The 16,337-nt window shown below is 45.4% G+C and overlaps 1 long non-coding RNA gene across 3 annotated transcripts in view; it reads right to left on the reverse strand.

Moving 5' to 3' along the window:
• LOC140458917 (uncharacterized) overlaps window positions 1–7,469 on the reverse strand; it is a 30,777-nt gene extending 23,308 nt beyond the window's left edge. For 2 of the 3 annotated variants that reach the window (XR_011953743.1, XR_011953742.1), the window contains exons 1-3: window positions 7,409–7,469; window positions 6,481–6,696; window positions 6,263–6,369 (exon numbers count right to left, since the gene is read on the reverse strand). This is a non-coding gene — a long non-coding RNA (uncharacterized lncRNA). Of the gene's footprint in view, window positions 1–671; window positions 798–6,262; window positions 6,370–6,480; window positions 6,697–7,408 lie in introns of all 3 variants that reach the window. The other variant, XR_011953744.1, reaches the window with a different exon arrangement.
• Window positions 7,470–16,337: the final 8,868 nt, after the last annotated feature.

Consider the following 16,337-nt stretch of genomic DNA (forward strand, 5'->3'; position numbering starts at 1 on the left):
CTGATTTCAATTCACAAAGCCATGCTGACTCTCCCGAATCATTTCTTGCCTTTCCAATGACATGTAAATCCTGTCCCTGAGAATCCCTTCCAACAACTTCTGTGCCACTGACTTCAGGCTCACCGGTCTATAGTTCCCTGGCTTTTCCTTACCACCTTTCTCAAATAATGGCACCCATCTTCCAGCACCTCACCTGTGGCGATCGATGATACAAATATCGCAGCGAGGGGCCCGGCAAAAGCTTCCCTATTTACCCACAAAGTTCTGGGATACACCTGATCAGATTCCAGGGATTTATCCACCTTTATGCATTTTAAGACATCCAGTACCTCCTCCTCTGTAATATGTACACTTGCCAAGTTATCACTATTTATTTCTCCAACTTCTCTAACTTTCATATCCCCTTTCATTAAAATCTGACATCAAATACTTAAAATCTCTCCCACCTCCTGCTGTTCCATAGACAGTCTTGTTGATCTTTGAGGGTGGCTATTCTCTGCCTAGTTATTCTTTTCTCTTTAGTGTATTTGTAGAATCTCTTTGGATTCTCCTTAAACCTATTTCCCAAAGCTATCTCATGTCCCCTTTTTTGCCTCCTGGTTTCCCGTGAGTATACTCCGACTGCCCTTATCGTCCTCTATGGATTCACACAAACACAGTGGGGTCTGTACCTGCCATATCCTTCCTTCATTTTCTTGACCAGAGCCCCAATTTCTCAGGTCATGCAGCATTCTCGACGCTTCCCAGCCTTGGCCTTAACAGGAACATACTGTCTGTGTACTCTCATTGTCGCAGGCCTATGGAGGATGTGGCAGATGATGACAGAGAAACAATCATTATCAGTAAAGAGGTAGTGTTGGGAAAGCGAACAACTCATCGTTATCTCTGTAATTCCTCTCTAGCCTCAGAACTATCACTATCTCTGGGATCAAAAACATCTCAATCTCTGCAACATCCTCCAACCTCTAATCTCCTCCAGTCTCAACACACTTTCTATCTTTAATCTTTTCCACCCTCACAAATCTCTGTGATGTGCCTTTCTTTAATTCCAGCCTTCAGGATAACCCATTTCTATTTCAGATTCCTGCACCCTGAGCTCCACAATGTCCCGCTTAACCTCTGTCACATTTTCCTCCAAAAAACATTAATCAATCACGTATCACCTATTCTAATATCACCTTCTCTGACCCGGTTGCTATTTGTGGCTTGTCATATTCCTATATTACGCGTCTGTGGTCTACAGGACGGAAAACGGTTTTGTGGTCCATTGGGTTTATGCTGTAAAGAAATCTCCCAGCTAACTATTTTAATTCCATTTTCCAGCACAGAGCCCATAGACCTGTCAGCCTTGGCATTGCAAGTGTGTTCCTAAATAGATTTTAAATGCCTTCGGGATTTCTGTCTCTCACTCTCTTCCAGACAGTGAGGTTTAGTGCAACTGTTGCTCTATGCTATCACCCACAGGGTTCAGAGCAGCTGGGTCTGTGCGAACCACAGATCGCCCACACATTGTGAAGGATGGCAGGGTCCCTGAGACGGGGCACAGGAGATTTACCAGGATGGTTCAAGGAATGGGGGATTTTAGTTGCAGAATTTGTGGGGCTTTTTTAACACTAATTGTTCACGTGACATGTGTGTTGCTAATACACATCAAGAATAACCATCCGCAATTAATGGACTCTCCTTTTCAACCTCTCCCCTTGCATGTGCTGTGGTAATATTCAGGTTAACCACTACCAGATATCTCTCTATAATGAGAGAGCAGTCCTATGGTCGGGTAGGACAATGCTGACTTGGTCTTTTACACAGTGATGCCACTGTCCCTCGAGGGTGGGGAAAGGGAATGCTGAAGGTGGTGGATGGGAAACCACTCAGGTACAGTGCTTTACCCTGGAGGATGTTCACTTTCTTTAATATTGTTGGGGGGGGGGGGGGGGGGGGGTGCACTGATGCAGGCAAGTGGAGAATGTTCCAACACAATCCTGATGTGTACCTTATAGAGAGAAAACAGACATTGGGGAATCAGGGGTTTGGGGAAACTGAGGAGTTCTCCTTGTAGCAAAGGAAATTTGGCGAGCTGTGACAAAGCGGTTTACAAAAGTTACACGTTGTAATAATAAACCTTAGACCCATCAGCTCATTATACAAGGGTTACAGGACACATGTTGAAGATTTGGGAAGATCTATTGAGAGGATGGTTTGATTCAAAGGAGATCTTTTATTCAGCAAATGGTATTGATCTGGAACACAATACTCTCACACAATATGAATATCCAGGTCCTGATGAATGGAGTAATTCTGTCAGAGTTTGGCATTAGAGTGACGGAGATTACCATCTGAATATCTGCCTGTAATACAAGTTTATAAAATCCGTCACTGTCAGTTCAAGTTTGAAACTCATACAATCCCCTCCTCCTGGCCCAGGAGGACTGTACACATTACCCCTGGCGGAGGTTAGCAGGAACTTCAAGGGCAAATCTATGTGGGTATTGATGAGTTTCCACCTTGGGACTTCATGTGACTGAACATGAGACAGAATGTCCCAAGATTCAGTGAGATGTGGAGAGCAGGATTTCCTTCCTTTTCTTTCCTTCCGTTCTGCCGCTGTGCCTCATCAATAAGACATGGGGGTGTGGAAGGCTCATGCACCTTGATGGGCAAGTTGTCTCCATTCTGACCAATGGGCAACAAGGTCCTACCAGTCATGAAACAGAGTATCCCTGAAAGATAGCAACTGAGCATGCTTCCCACTGCCCAGTGCTCACAGTACATGTTTCGAATAATGAGGGGGGAAATCTCCGAGAAAAAGCATAACAGGAAAGTTCCAAAAGGATTATAAACAGTTTACAGAGAGATATTCACAGGAAACCTGGGCAACAAGTTGGCAAATAGAGTATAACTTGGGATAAACTGTAGAAAGCTGCACCACAAAGGGACTGGGGGAAAATGAGCAGGAAACACAGAAAGCGAGCACACAGTTACAACATGGAATCAGGAAGGGGAATGGAATGCTGTCCCTTATTTCAAAGAGTTTGCAATATAAGAGTTTGGAGTATATACCTTCGGGCAACTAAACAAATGGCAACTGAGACCACATCTGGAGTAACGTGAACAGATTTGGTCACTTTAGTTCATGAAATAGAGCAGTTTATTGGAGGCATTTCAGAGAAGATCCATTGGGATGATCCCTGTTTTGAAGGGATTATCCTGTAAGCAAAGGCTGAATAAGTTGGGAATATACTCACTGGACTTTGGAAGAATGAGAGATGATCTCTTTGAAACATACAGAATGCTGTCGAGGTTTGACAGGGTAAATATGGAGAGGATGTGTCCCATTACGGGTGAGTCTTGAACCAGATTCTGGGTCAGTCGCGGAATCAAGGATTCTGTTTCAGATTTGTTAAGTTAAAGGCAACACCGACACAGGTTAGGGTTTCAGTCGCAATGAAGCTGGGGTGAGAAGGAGACAAGCAGCATTTTAGAGATTGGAATTCCTGGTGTTTGTGATTGTGTAGATGTCTGATCAGAAGGACACCTTGGGGTCAGATATGAAAGCAATATTGTGAAGAGTGTAGACACTTCCCAGTGAGAGGGAGGGGCACAGCAGTAAGGGAAATGAATTTGGAATAGCATCTGAAGGCAATGGGTTTAACAATTGCGGTGTTTCATTGGAGTGAATTGCAGCTAATCGAAGCGTGGTAAGCAGTTTGATAACTGAGTAATAGTGGAGTAATGGAGAGGGATGATGGGGAGGGAGAGCTGGACATTGTCAGTGTACATGTGAAACCTAACACAGTGCTTTTGGGCGATGTTACCTCGTGGCAGTATGTAGGTGAGAAACAGGACGGACTAAGGATAGATCCTGGAGGGACACCAAATACAATGAATTCAGAAAGGGAGAGTGGAGATGGAGCAGGATTTTCCAATGATGGTGAGGTCAAATATTAGGTTTTAGCAGAATTGGAGAGAAGGACATAACCAGAAAAGACAGACAGACAGCTCATGGAACAATATCTGTGAATTGCAAGGCGGGGGGTGGGGGGGAGGTGCAGGCAGAAATGACGGTGACAAGCAGGAGGATGAGACAGAGATTTGGAATGTCCATGATTTAGCTACACTCGGGTAAATGGCCAAGATGACCTCAAATAAGGCTTGACAAGGGACTCTAGGAAATGCAAGTTTAGGACTTAGGAGCATCCTTGTGGGGCAGAATGGCTTGGTGGGCTTGTGGAGAGGGAGGAAAGAAGCAGAGGCAGCTGATCGGATTGTTTCAATGTTATTGACAGAGAAACTCCATGTGCTCCTCACTCTTGTTGTTGGATGGAGGAGACAGGATAATGGACATTTGTTTATTGTTTTGGAAATAAAAACAAACCTGTGATAGTGATTCTAAAAATAAGTGAACAAACCTGTCGTATTTATCAAGAATATTAAAATATACAACTGAAGTTCAGGTTTGAATCCCAAATTGGTAGAGGGTGGCTCTGAAGTCAAGAAAAAAATAACTGGAATGAAGAATCTACTGTTTGCCATGGAACCATTGGGGATGTTTTTCTGCTATTGACAATGTCCTTGAGGGAAAGAAACCCGACAGTGGACCATCAAGTCACTCATTGTATTAATCACTGCTCAGACTCAACAAAGGAATGAAACTGGATGGACCACATTACATCTACCAATGCACTGGAAAATACAACCACACAATCAGCCCTCTTGACCCTACAACTTCGGCCTCACTGTGGGCCAACAACAGCAGCAGAACTGTACTCCAGCCCAATCTGAAATCTCATGGCCTGATATCCCCCACTTAACCATTAACATCAAGCCAGGGGAATCAACCCTGGTTCAATGGTGAATGCAGGAGGGCATGCCAGGAGCAGTACCAGGCATACCTAAAAATGAGGTGCCAACCTGGTGAAGCTACCAAACCTGCATGCCAAACACCACAAGCAACACTAAATAGAACTAAGTGATCCCATAGCCAATAGATTAGATGTGAGTTCTGCAGTTCTGCCACACCTAGTCAAGAATAGTGATGGACAATTAAACAACTTACTGGAGGAAGCATCACAGATATCCCCACCCTTACCGATGGAGGGGTCTCACACATTCATGCAACAGATAAGAGGACAGCATTAGCAGCGATTTTCAGCCAGCAGTGCCAAGTGGATGAGCCTTCTCCATTGGTCCCTGACATCACAGATATGAATCGACTTGGTTGAAAACTCATTTCAAATCAGATCAAGAAATGGATAAGCAGTGTAAAGGTATGGGCCCTGCCAATATTCTGGCAATAATAATGTTGTCTGTGCTCCAGAACTTGCTGCCCACCAAGGCAAGTACTGCTCCAACACTGGCACCTACCGACTTTGTGGAACATTGCTCAGGGATGTTCCAACACAAAAAAACAGGGCAGATCCAACTCAGCCAATTCCCCTCCATCAGTCCACACTCGCTCAGCAGTGACGTGATGGAAGGTGTCATCAACAGTGCTGTCACGCAGCTGCTCAGTGATGCCCATTTTGGGTTCTGCCAGGGCCACTCAGTTCCTGAGCTTGTTACACACTTGATTCACATACTGACAAACAGCTGAATGAGGTGAGGATGACAGGCCAGACCCCCTCCAAGACCACTATTTCGACTTCAGTGATATCACCTGACCTCACCACAGTCTCAGCTCATTTGCTGAACCTCTCATTCATTCCTTTTGTTAACACTCGATTTCATTGTCTAAACCCACTCCTGGCCAGCATCCCACAGTCACCCTCCCGATAATCTCAAGAATATTGAAAACTCGACTGCCGAAGTGCTCACTTGTACCAAAACTTGCTGATCAATCAAAAGACTCCCATTTATAAGTGACAACAATTTACTTTCGCACCTTTGAATTAATTGCTGGCTGTAATTATTCCTATCTCCCTGCACCACACACCTTTTCATATCTCAATAACTCATTTTAGTTCAGACTCTCAATGATGTGTTTAGTTTTGAGTTCACCTGTGTGACTGTTTCTATAGACTCCAAGGGAACATGGTCTGGAATCCCCACTCTAACTCTCTAAGATCTACTTTCTTCCTTTAAGGCATTCTTGAAAAACTGCTTATTTGGCAATGGTTTTGGTCACTGGACACAATATTCTCCATCTGTAGCCTTATGTCAAAAGTTCTCAATAATATTTTTGTGAAATTAAAACCATGATGATTTGTACAGATATCTTCTACTCTTCAATATCGCTGAGTGAATAATCTGTAATGTCTCTTACCCAACCACGTTGTGGGAGCACCTTCACCACACAAACTGCAGCAGTACAAGGAAGTCAAACATCACCCTCTCCACAGGCAACAAGGCTTTGGCATTGATCACTTGTTTCTGTGGAAGGTGAAATACACAGTTGATGTTTCAGGGAGTGCAATATGAATTACAGGGAATGAAAATGGTGCAGAATTTGACTGTCAGAAAATTGAAGGAAAATGCACTCACTTATTGGAAAAAAGAATTCTTGACCGTCAAAGATATTGTGGAAAAGATAAACTGATAATGGAACATCATACGGTCAGGAGCCGGGCAGCAGTGGACAATTCATTTGCATTCCTGAAGAAGGGCTTATGCCGAATCGTTGATACTCCTGCTCCTCGGATGCTGCCTGCGCTGCTGTGTTTTTCCAGCTCTACATTTTTCAATTCATTTACAAAGCAGCTGTGAAAGTAATAGTAAAATACTATACAGAGCAAAAATATACCCACGAGAGACTGAAGAAGCTAGATAATCAGAGAACCCAGAGGTGAACCAGTGCAGAGTTCACTTTTATGATCCCACAGTCAAAGATGTCTAACACAGAAACAGACTTCTTCGGTCCAACCTATGCCAACCAGATAGCCTAACCTAATCTACCTAAATGAAACCCTTTTTGGCACTCCGCAGCCCATTGGCCCATCTGACCAATATCCCACTGTACTCTGAGATAACCTTCTTCATTGTCCACAATACCTCCAATTTTGGTGTCACCTGCAAACTTACTAACTATACGGCCTCTATTCACATCCAAATCATTTAAATGAATGACGAAACAAATCCAGAAAAAAGTCCATTTCTCTGGGTTTGAATGTGCTCTGTGTAAATCCTGCCCTCTGACTCTTTTTACCAGGGAAGGCTGTACATACATCCCTCTGAACTTTGCCCCCTACAAAGATGGCGGCCGCGCACGTGTCCAGTGAATCATTGCCCCGAATAAAGATGGCGGCGCTCACTCGGGCCGATTACTCAACGAGACATATTCCCGTTTGCTGCAAAAACGGAACTGTAAGTTTCAAATTTATATTTTCCGATGTGCAGCAAATGATTGTAAAACCTCTCAGACCATACCAACACCATTTCCCTCCCGCTTCCTGCTGTTTATTTCTTTCCTTACCGACTGCTCTCCGCACACACACATTCCGAACATCCGCGCCCACCGTGAGGATGATCACGTGGTATAGTCTAGTCCCGTCCTTATTCCCTGATTGGCCGGAGGACCAACTGCCCCGCCAGGTCCTCCAGCTCCGCCCCTGCCTTTCCATTGGTCCGCCGCTGACATCAATCACACCTGTCGATGACAACCAGATATCCTAACCTAATCTATCTATATTAATTTTTTTTTTCTTTTTTTTTTGTGAGACACAGTGAAAGACACAAAGTGCACAGATCTTTATTCAATTTCCACCACCAGGAAGATAGGAAAGACACCCGAGTGGCCAGTGACAAGCAGCACTCCAGTTCTTTTTTTCTTTTTTTTTTCAGTGGACACCCGCGTGCTCCTTCTCCAAGGACACCCAGGCCATCTATCTATATTAATCCCTTCTGCCTGTCCTCAGCCCATTGGCCCATCTGATCAATATCCCATTGTATTCTGAGATAACCTTCTTTATTGTCCACAATACCAACTGTTGGCTGAAGCTTGTGCACTGCTTCGTGGCTTTTGTTGCTGTTTCTCAATTACAAGAGTGAGGGACAAAGTTAAAATCCCACAACCATCTGATGAAGGACCGGCAAAGTAGTGTTTCCAAATAAACCGGTTGGACTATAACCTGGTGTTCTGTGAATTTTAATTTTGTCCATCCTAATCCAACACCAGCACCTCCAAGTCACGAGTGATGGAGGCATGCATAATATAAGAACAAAAGATCAAGGAAAAAGAGAAGGCCGTCCTGCCCTTCGAGCCTGCTCTACCATTCAATAAGATCATGGCTGATCATTTTGTGGATGCAGAACCATTTACCCACGTTCGCAGCATATTCCTTAATTAATTATTTCTTTTTTAAAAAATTAACTTAGCTTTAAAACCGTTCATTGAACTAGCATCAACTACTTCCCTGGGTAATGCACTCCTATCGAGGTCAAGACGTTCCTTCTCAATTCACTCCTAAATTTGCTGCCTCTAACCTTGTGGTGATGCCCTCTTGTCCGAGCTTCGTCTGCCAGTGGATACATCCTCTCTACTTCTATTTTATTTCTTCCATTCATTATTTTATATCTATCCATTCTTCTGAATTCCAATGAATATAATCCCAATCTACTCAGTCTCTGTTAAGTCAAACCCTTCACCTCCGGAATCAACATAGTTAACCTCCTCTGCACCCCCTCCAGGGCCAGTGCATCCTTGAGCACGCACGGAGGTAAAAACTGCATGCAGTACTCCAGGTGTGGCCTCACCAGCACCCACTGTAGCGAGAACATAACCTCTGCTTTTAAACACAATCCCTTCAGCAATGAAGGATAAAATTCCATTTGCCTTCTGAATTGATTGTTATACCTGGTGACTAACCCTCCTGCAGAAGGATGTTCAGGTGCCTCTGCATAGCAAATTATGTAACTTTTTAAAAATTCAAGTAATAATCTTTTTATTAATGTTACTCCAACCAAAGAGTATGACTTTACATTTATGAACATAATATTCCACTTGCCAAACCATTGCCCACTCACTCAATGTATCTATGTTCCCCTGCAAAGTTTCCCAGTCCTCCACACACTTTGTCCTGCTACTCATCTTAGTCTAATATGCAAACTTTGACACCCTACATGTGGTCCCCAACTCCAAATCATCTGTATCAATTCTAAATAATTGCAGTCCCAACACTGATCCTGGAGGCACGCTACTAGTTACTGATTGCCAGCCAGAATAAACCAGCTTATTTATCCCCACTCTTTGCTTCCTGTTAGTCAACCAATCTTCTACCCATGCTAATACTCTATCCCATGCACCCTTATATAATGCAACAGACATTTGCGTGGCACCTTGTTGAAGGCCTTTTGGAAATCCAGGTACATCGCATCCACTGGGTCCCCGTTGTCCACCTTGTTCGAAATGTCTTCATAGAATACAAAATGATTTGTCAAGCATGACCTGCCCTTTGTGAATCCATGCTCTCTCTGCCCAATGGGACAATTTGTATCGGGATTCCCTGTTATTTCTTCCTTGATAATAGACCCAAACATCTTTCCAACTACAGAGAATAAACTAACTGGTGTAAAATTCCGTATCTTTTGTCCACCGCCTTTTCTTACAGTCCTTCCTTTTCACTGGAATATGCCTTTGCTGAGCACTTCCTAAAATGTCTTTGAAAATCTTTCACTGCTCATCAACTGTTCCACCATAAAATGTTTGTTTCCAGTCTACCTTATCCAGGTTCTGCCTCATTCTATTTTAGTTCCCCGTGTTCAAGCACAGGACCAAGGTATTAGATTTTATCTTCGCACTGGAGGAGAAAGTGAGGACTGCAGATGCTGGAGATCAGAGCTGAAAATGTGTTGCTCGAAAAGCGCAGCAGGACAGGCAGCATCCAAGGAACAGGAGAATCGACGTTTCGGGCATAAGCCCTTCTTCAGGAATGAGGAAAGTGTGTCCAGCAGGCTAAGATAAAAGGTAGGGAGGAGGGATTTGGGGGAGGGGCGTTGGAAATGCGATAGGTGGAAGGAGGTCAAAGTAAGGGTGATAGGCCGGAGTGGGGGTGGGGGTGGAGAGGTCAGGAAAAAGTTTGCAGGTTAGGAAGGCGGAGCTGAGTTCGAGGGATTTGACTGAGACAAGGTGGGGGTAGGGGAAATGAGGAAACTGGAGAAATCTGAATTCATCCCTTGTGGTTGGAGGGTTCCTAGGCGCAAGATGGGGCGCTCTTCCTCCAACTGTCGCGTTGCTATGGTCTGACGATGGAGGAGTCCAAGGACCTGCATGTCCTTGGTGGAGTGGGAGGGGGAGTTGAAGTTTTGAGCCACGGGGTGGTTGGGTTGGTTGGTCCAGGTGTCCCAGAAGTGTTTTCTGAAACGTTCCACAAGTAGGCGGCCTGTCTCCCCAATATAGAGGAGGCCACATCGGGTGCAGCGGATGCAATAAATGATGTGTGTGGAGATGCAGGTGAATTTGTGGTGGATATGGAAGTATCCCTTGGGGCCTTGGAGGGAAGTAAGGGGGAAGGTGTGGGCGCAAGTTTTGCATTTCTTGCGGTTGCAGGGGAAGGTGCCGGGAATGGAGGTTGGGTTGGTGGGGGATGTGGATCTGACGAGGGAGTCACGGAGGGAGTGGTCCTTTCGGAACACTGATAGGGGAGGGGAGGGAAATATATCCCTTGTGGTGGGGTCCATTTGGAGGTGGCTGAAATGACGATGGATGATACCCTGTATATGGTGTTTAGTGGGGTGGTAGGTGAGGACCAGTGGGGTTCTGTCCTCGTGGCGGTTGGAGGGGCGGGGCTCAAGGGTGGAGGAGCGGGAAGTGGAGGAGATGCGGTGGAGGGCATCGTCGACCACGTCTGGGGGAAATTGCGGTCTTTGAAGAACGAGGCAATCTGGGTTGTACGGTATTGGAACTGGTCCTCCTGGGAGCAGATGCGGCGGAGACGAAGGAATTTGGAATATGGGATGGCGTTTTTTACAGGGGGCAGGGTGGGAGGAGGTGTAGTCTAGGTAGCTGTGGGAGCCGGTAGGTTTATAGTAAATGTCCGTGTTGATTCGGTCGCCCGAGATAGAAATGGAAAGATCTAGGAAGAGGGGGGGAGGAGTCTGAGACGGTCCAGATGAATTTGAGGTCGGGGTGGAAGGTGTTGGTGAAGTGGATAAACTGTTCAACCTCCTCGTGATAGCATGAGGCAGCGCCAATACATTCATCGATGTAGCGGAGGAAAAGGTGGGGGGTGGTGCCAGTGTAGTTGCGGAAGATGTTCCACATATCCTACAAAGAAGCAGGCATAGCTGGGGCCCATGCGGGTGCCCCTGGCTACTCCTTTGGTTTGGAGGAAGTGGGAGGATTGGAAAGAAGTTGTTCAGGGTGAGGACCAGTTCAGTCAGTCGAAGGAGGGTGTCAGTGGAAGGGTACTGGTTGGTACGGCGGGAAAGGAAGAAGCGGAGGGCTTTGAGTTCTTCGTGATGGGGGATGGAGGTGTATAGGGACTGGTGAAGGTAAGGCGTTGGGGGCCGGGGAAACGAAAATCATGGAGAAGGTGGAGGGCGTGGGTGGTGTCCCGAATGTAGGTGGGAAGTTTTTGGACTAAGGGGGACAGGACTGTGTCGAGGTATGCAGAGATGAGTTTGGTGGGGCAGGATCAGGCTGAGACAATCAGTCGGCCGTGACAGTCACGTTTGTGGATTTTGGGTAGGAGGTAGAAACTGGCGGTGTGGGGTTGAGGGACTATGAGGTTGGAGGCGGTGCTTGGGAGCTCCCCTGAGGTGATGAGGTTATGGATGGTCTGGGAGATGATGGTTTGGTGGTGAGAGGTGGGGTCATGGTCAAGGGGGCAGTAGGAGGAGGTGTCCACGAGCTGGCGTTTCGCCTCAGCGGTGTAAAGGTCGGTGCGCCAAACTACTACCGCGCCTCCCTTGTCTGCCCGTTTGATAGTGAGGTTGGGGTTGAAACGGATGGAGTGGAGGGATGCACGACCCGAGGGTGAGAGGTTGAAGTGGGTGAGAGGGGTGGAGAAGTTGAGGTGGTTAATGTCACAGTGGCAGTTGGCTATGAAGAGATCAAGGGCAGGTAATTTATCTTCACACTCTCCATATGTATTGTAACTTCAACCATACAGTGATCACTTCTTCCAAGAGGATCCCTAACTCTGAGGTCATTAACTATTCCTGTCTCATTGCACGGGGGCCAGATGTTGGATAGCTGGCTCCTTGTCGGTTACATTTCATACTGTTCAAAAAAACTATCATGTATACACTTAATGAACTCCTCAAGGCTACCCTGACTGAGCTGGTTCGACCAATCTACATGTAGATTAAAATCACCCAAGGTAATAGACATGCCATTTTTACAGGCATTAGTTATTTCTTTGTTTATTGTCCATCCCAATGTGATGTTATTATTTAGCCTGCACACTGCGCCTATCAGTGACTTTCTTGTTAGAATTTTGAAAGCATCATTTCTGTTTCCCCTAATGTACAGCAATAACAACAACTACTTGCTTTGTATGGACTCTTTCATAATGGCAAATCTCCGAAGGTGTTTCATGGATGATCAAAACATTGATTAAGGAGAATGATTTTAAAATACATCTTAAAAGAGAATAGAGAAGTTTCTGGAGGGTTTTCTACACACTTCTGCCCTTGACAGCTCCAATTGTGGAGTGATGCAGGTGGGGTGGGATGGGGTGGGTTGAAAAGGGAACGTGCAAAGGGGAAATGGAGGAGCGTAGGCAGTGCGTAAGGTCTTAAGGATAGAGGAGGTTCCAGACTGAGTCTGTCTGTCATAGACAGTATGGCTGCCTCATGGAATTTGAAGCACCGCAATGGGCCCATGGATGTCATGTTAGTCAAGGATAGTATAACGGTGGCTGAGGGAACTTTTGATGAGGACTTGTCTACTGACGTAGTGTGGGCTGAGGTTAGAAACAGGAGAGGGGAGGTCACACTGCTTGGATTTTTTATAGGCCGCCGCAGAGTTCCAGGGAGGGGGAAGAGAGGATTAGAAAAATTACTCTGGGTAGGAGTGAAAGTAACATGGTGGTCATTATGGGGGATTTCAACTTCCCCAGCATTGACTGGAAATGCTATAACTCTAGTATGTCGGATAGATCAGTTTTTGTCCAATGTGTACAGGAGGGTTTCCTGACACAGGATGTCGAAGGGCTGACAAGAGGGGAGGCCACATTGGATCTGGTGCTTGGTCATGAACCAGACTCGGTGTTTGATTTACGTGTAGGTGAGCACTTTGGAGAGAGTGATCATAATTCAGTTATGTTTAGTTTAGCGATGAAAAGGGATAGGTACATGCCACAGGTGAAGACTTATCGATGGGGCAGTGGCAATTATAATGCGATTATGCAAGAATTAGGATGCATAGGATGGAGTAGCGAAATGCAGTGGATGCAGACAATGGAAATGTGGAGCTGGTTTAAGGAACAGATATTGCATGTCCTTGATAGGTATGTCCCTGTCAGGCAGGGAGGAAGTGATAAGGTAAGGGAACCATGGTTTACAGAAATTGCATCTCTTGTTAAGAAGAAGTAGGAGGCTTATGTGTTGATGAGACAAATGGTACAGATGAGGCGATGGAGACTTACAGATCAGCTAGGAAGGATTTAAAGAGAGTTAAGAAGAGCAAAGAGAGGACATGAGCAGTCTTTAGCAAATAGAATAAAGGAGAACCCTAAAGCTTTCTATAGGTATGTGAGGAATAAACGATAGAGTAGGAATATGGCCAATCAAAGACAGAAGTGGGAAGTTGAGTGTGGACACTGTGGAAATCGGAGAGGTGCTAAACAAACATTTCTCATTGGTTTTCACTCAGGAAAATTAGAATATTGTAGATAATAATGAGGTAGAAGATGTTAGACTAGAAAGGATCGAGGTTAGTTACGAACAGATGTTATCAATTCTAGAAGGATTGAAAGTAGACAAGTCCCCTGGGCTAGATGGGATTTATCTGTAGATTGTCTGGGAAGCTCGGGAGGAGATAGCAAAGACTTCAGCTTTGATATTGAGTTGTCATTGCCTACAAGTTCAGTACCAGAGGACTGGATGATTGCAAATGTTATGCCCTTGATCAAGAAGGGCGGTAGAGATGACCCAGGTAATTATATACCAGTGAGCCTTACTTCTGTTGTAGGAATGGTTTTGGAAAGGATTATAAGAGACACCATTTGTAATCATCTGGCAAACAACAATATGAGTTCAGATCGTCAATATGGTTTCGTCAAGGACAGGTCGTGTCTCGCAAACCTCATTGAGTATTTTTGAGATGGTGACCAAGCATATAGATGAGGGTAGGGCAGTTGACGTGGTATACATGGACTTCAGTAAAGCCTTTGATAAGGTTCCACATGGTAGGCTGTTAGATAAAATGCAGCGACATGGAATTGAGTGTGATTTAGCAGTTTGGATTAGAAACTGGCTTTCTGAAAAAGGCAGCGAGTGGTGGATGATGGAAAATAATCAGCCTCCAGTGCAGTTATTAGTGGTGTGCCACAAGGATCTGTTTTGGGATCACTGCTGTTTGTCATTTTTATAAAAGTCTTAGATGCAGGCATAGATGGATGGATTAGTAAATTTGCAGACGACACGAAAGTCAGTGGAGTAGTGGACAGTGTGGAAGAATGTTGCAGGTTGCAGGGGGACTTGGATAAACTGCAGAATTGGGCTGAATGGTGGCAAATGGAGTTCAATGCAGCTAAACCTCTATATCCCACCACTTTGCCCTACAATCGTGGTATCTGGCTGTGCACTAAGAGCAGTGCAACAGTCTGTACTGGGACCCTGAAACGCTTGGTAAAGAGTCAAATCATCTGAGCATTGAGAGCCCCACCACATTGCATGCATTTTCTCTTGTTTTCACTCTGCTCCTGACTTGCCTTGGTTTTCCTGATGAACCTGCTAAAAGTTGTTATTGCATACATCTGCACAAGCTGTGAATTGAACCCAGGCCTCTCGGTCCAAGATTCGGGATATTTTCACCGCGTCACAAAACATCAACTCGAACTTCCTTTGTCCCTTGCCTGGTCAGTCACACCTGAATCAACTCTGCAATTGGGAGGAAGGGGCGGAACAGGAGGACCGAGGAGTGGCCGGTCCTTTAACCATAGTGAATGAGGAAGAGGAGCCAAAGTATTCTCGGGAGTGAACGCTTCATTGGTCAGAGAGCAAACTATTTCCAGGATTGATCATTCTCACGACATAGTGGAGCATTAAACGTCTCTCATAAATCAATGTGAGGTTTTAAAAAATACTGTAGTTTAAATGTAAATCAGATAACGTACATATTTCCGATCGATTTACACGACTCGAGTAAGAAACTTATTTTCAAACTCCCAGTACGATTGGTAATTTACATACCTGGCCGGTATGGTTGATTTGGACCAGACGGTTTGCATGTTATACATCTCCATGATTATAACTCGACAAAGCAATTGTTAATGACTAATATTTTACCCATCAGTCTGTGCAGATATGAATATTCTCTATGAACTCACTGATAACCTCAGACGCACGCGCAGTTTTGTTTCTATGCAGAGCATGCGCAGTGTCACATTGGTCAGGGCACAGAGAGAGAGAGACATGGAGCTGCTTTCTCCGGCAGCGGCTGCGATCAGCTTCAGAAAGCGGCGCACAGAGCCCGTTTGTGGGAGCCTCGCTGGGAGAAAGGAGCGGAGAGAATTCACAAGTCCTGGATAAAGGTTAAAAAAAACTCGTAGAAGACCCTCCAGGCCCGGGTAAGGAGGCGGCGGTCTCTGATCAGGGAAGCGGCCCAGGGTCACGGCCGCCATTTGTTTGAGGGAAGAGTGAGCGCTAATGGCCGCCATCTTGAGACGGTCAAGGTGCAGGAGGGCGGGGCTCTCGGGATCTGTTGAACAATCAGAGGAAAGGGAAGCCCCATTGTTATTGATTAATTCCACGAACACAGCTTCACTGGGCGATCCTGCAGGAATATCCTCTCTCAGTCCTGCTGGGATGTTTCACCCCATCAGAACCAGCAGCTCTCCTCCTCTCTCAGCTCCCCTTCTGTCCTTCCTGCAGCATCTGTCCCCTGGAACATTGAGCTGCCTGTCCTGTCCCTCCCTCCGCTGTTGTTTCTGTAATACCTGGGATATCCCAGTCCCATCTTAGATTACTTCACTAAAGACAGGAATGCACTCGATGACTTTTTCTTAACATCAGCAATTGTTTAATACTCACTTACAGGTTTTTAATTGCATCGTTTTTGAAGCATTTACTTCACATTCTATCATTTGCAATGGTGGGATTTGAACCTGTGTCCAGAGAACACTTGCTGAGTTTCTGGATAAATTGTCACACAATAATGCCACTAGGCCATCACCTCACCTGCTCACAGTTTGTATATCCCAGAGCAACATGAATCAAAACCCTTTCTTTCTGCACAA

Source organism: Chiloscyllium punctatum, chromosome 34, assembly GCF_047496795.1.
Source record: "Chiloscyllium punctatum isolate Juve2018m chromosome 34, sChiPun1.3, whole genome shotgun sequence".
Lineage (NCBI taxonomy): Eukaryota > Metazoa > Chordata > Chondrichthyes > Orectolobiformes > Hemiscylliidae > Chiloscyllium > Chiloscyllium punctatum.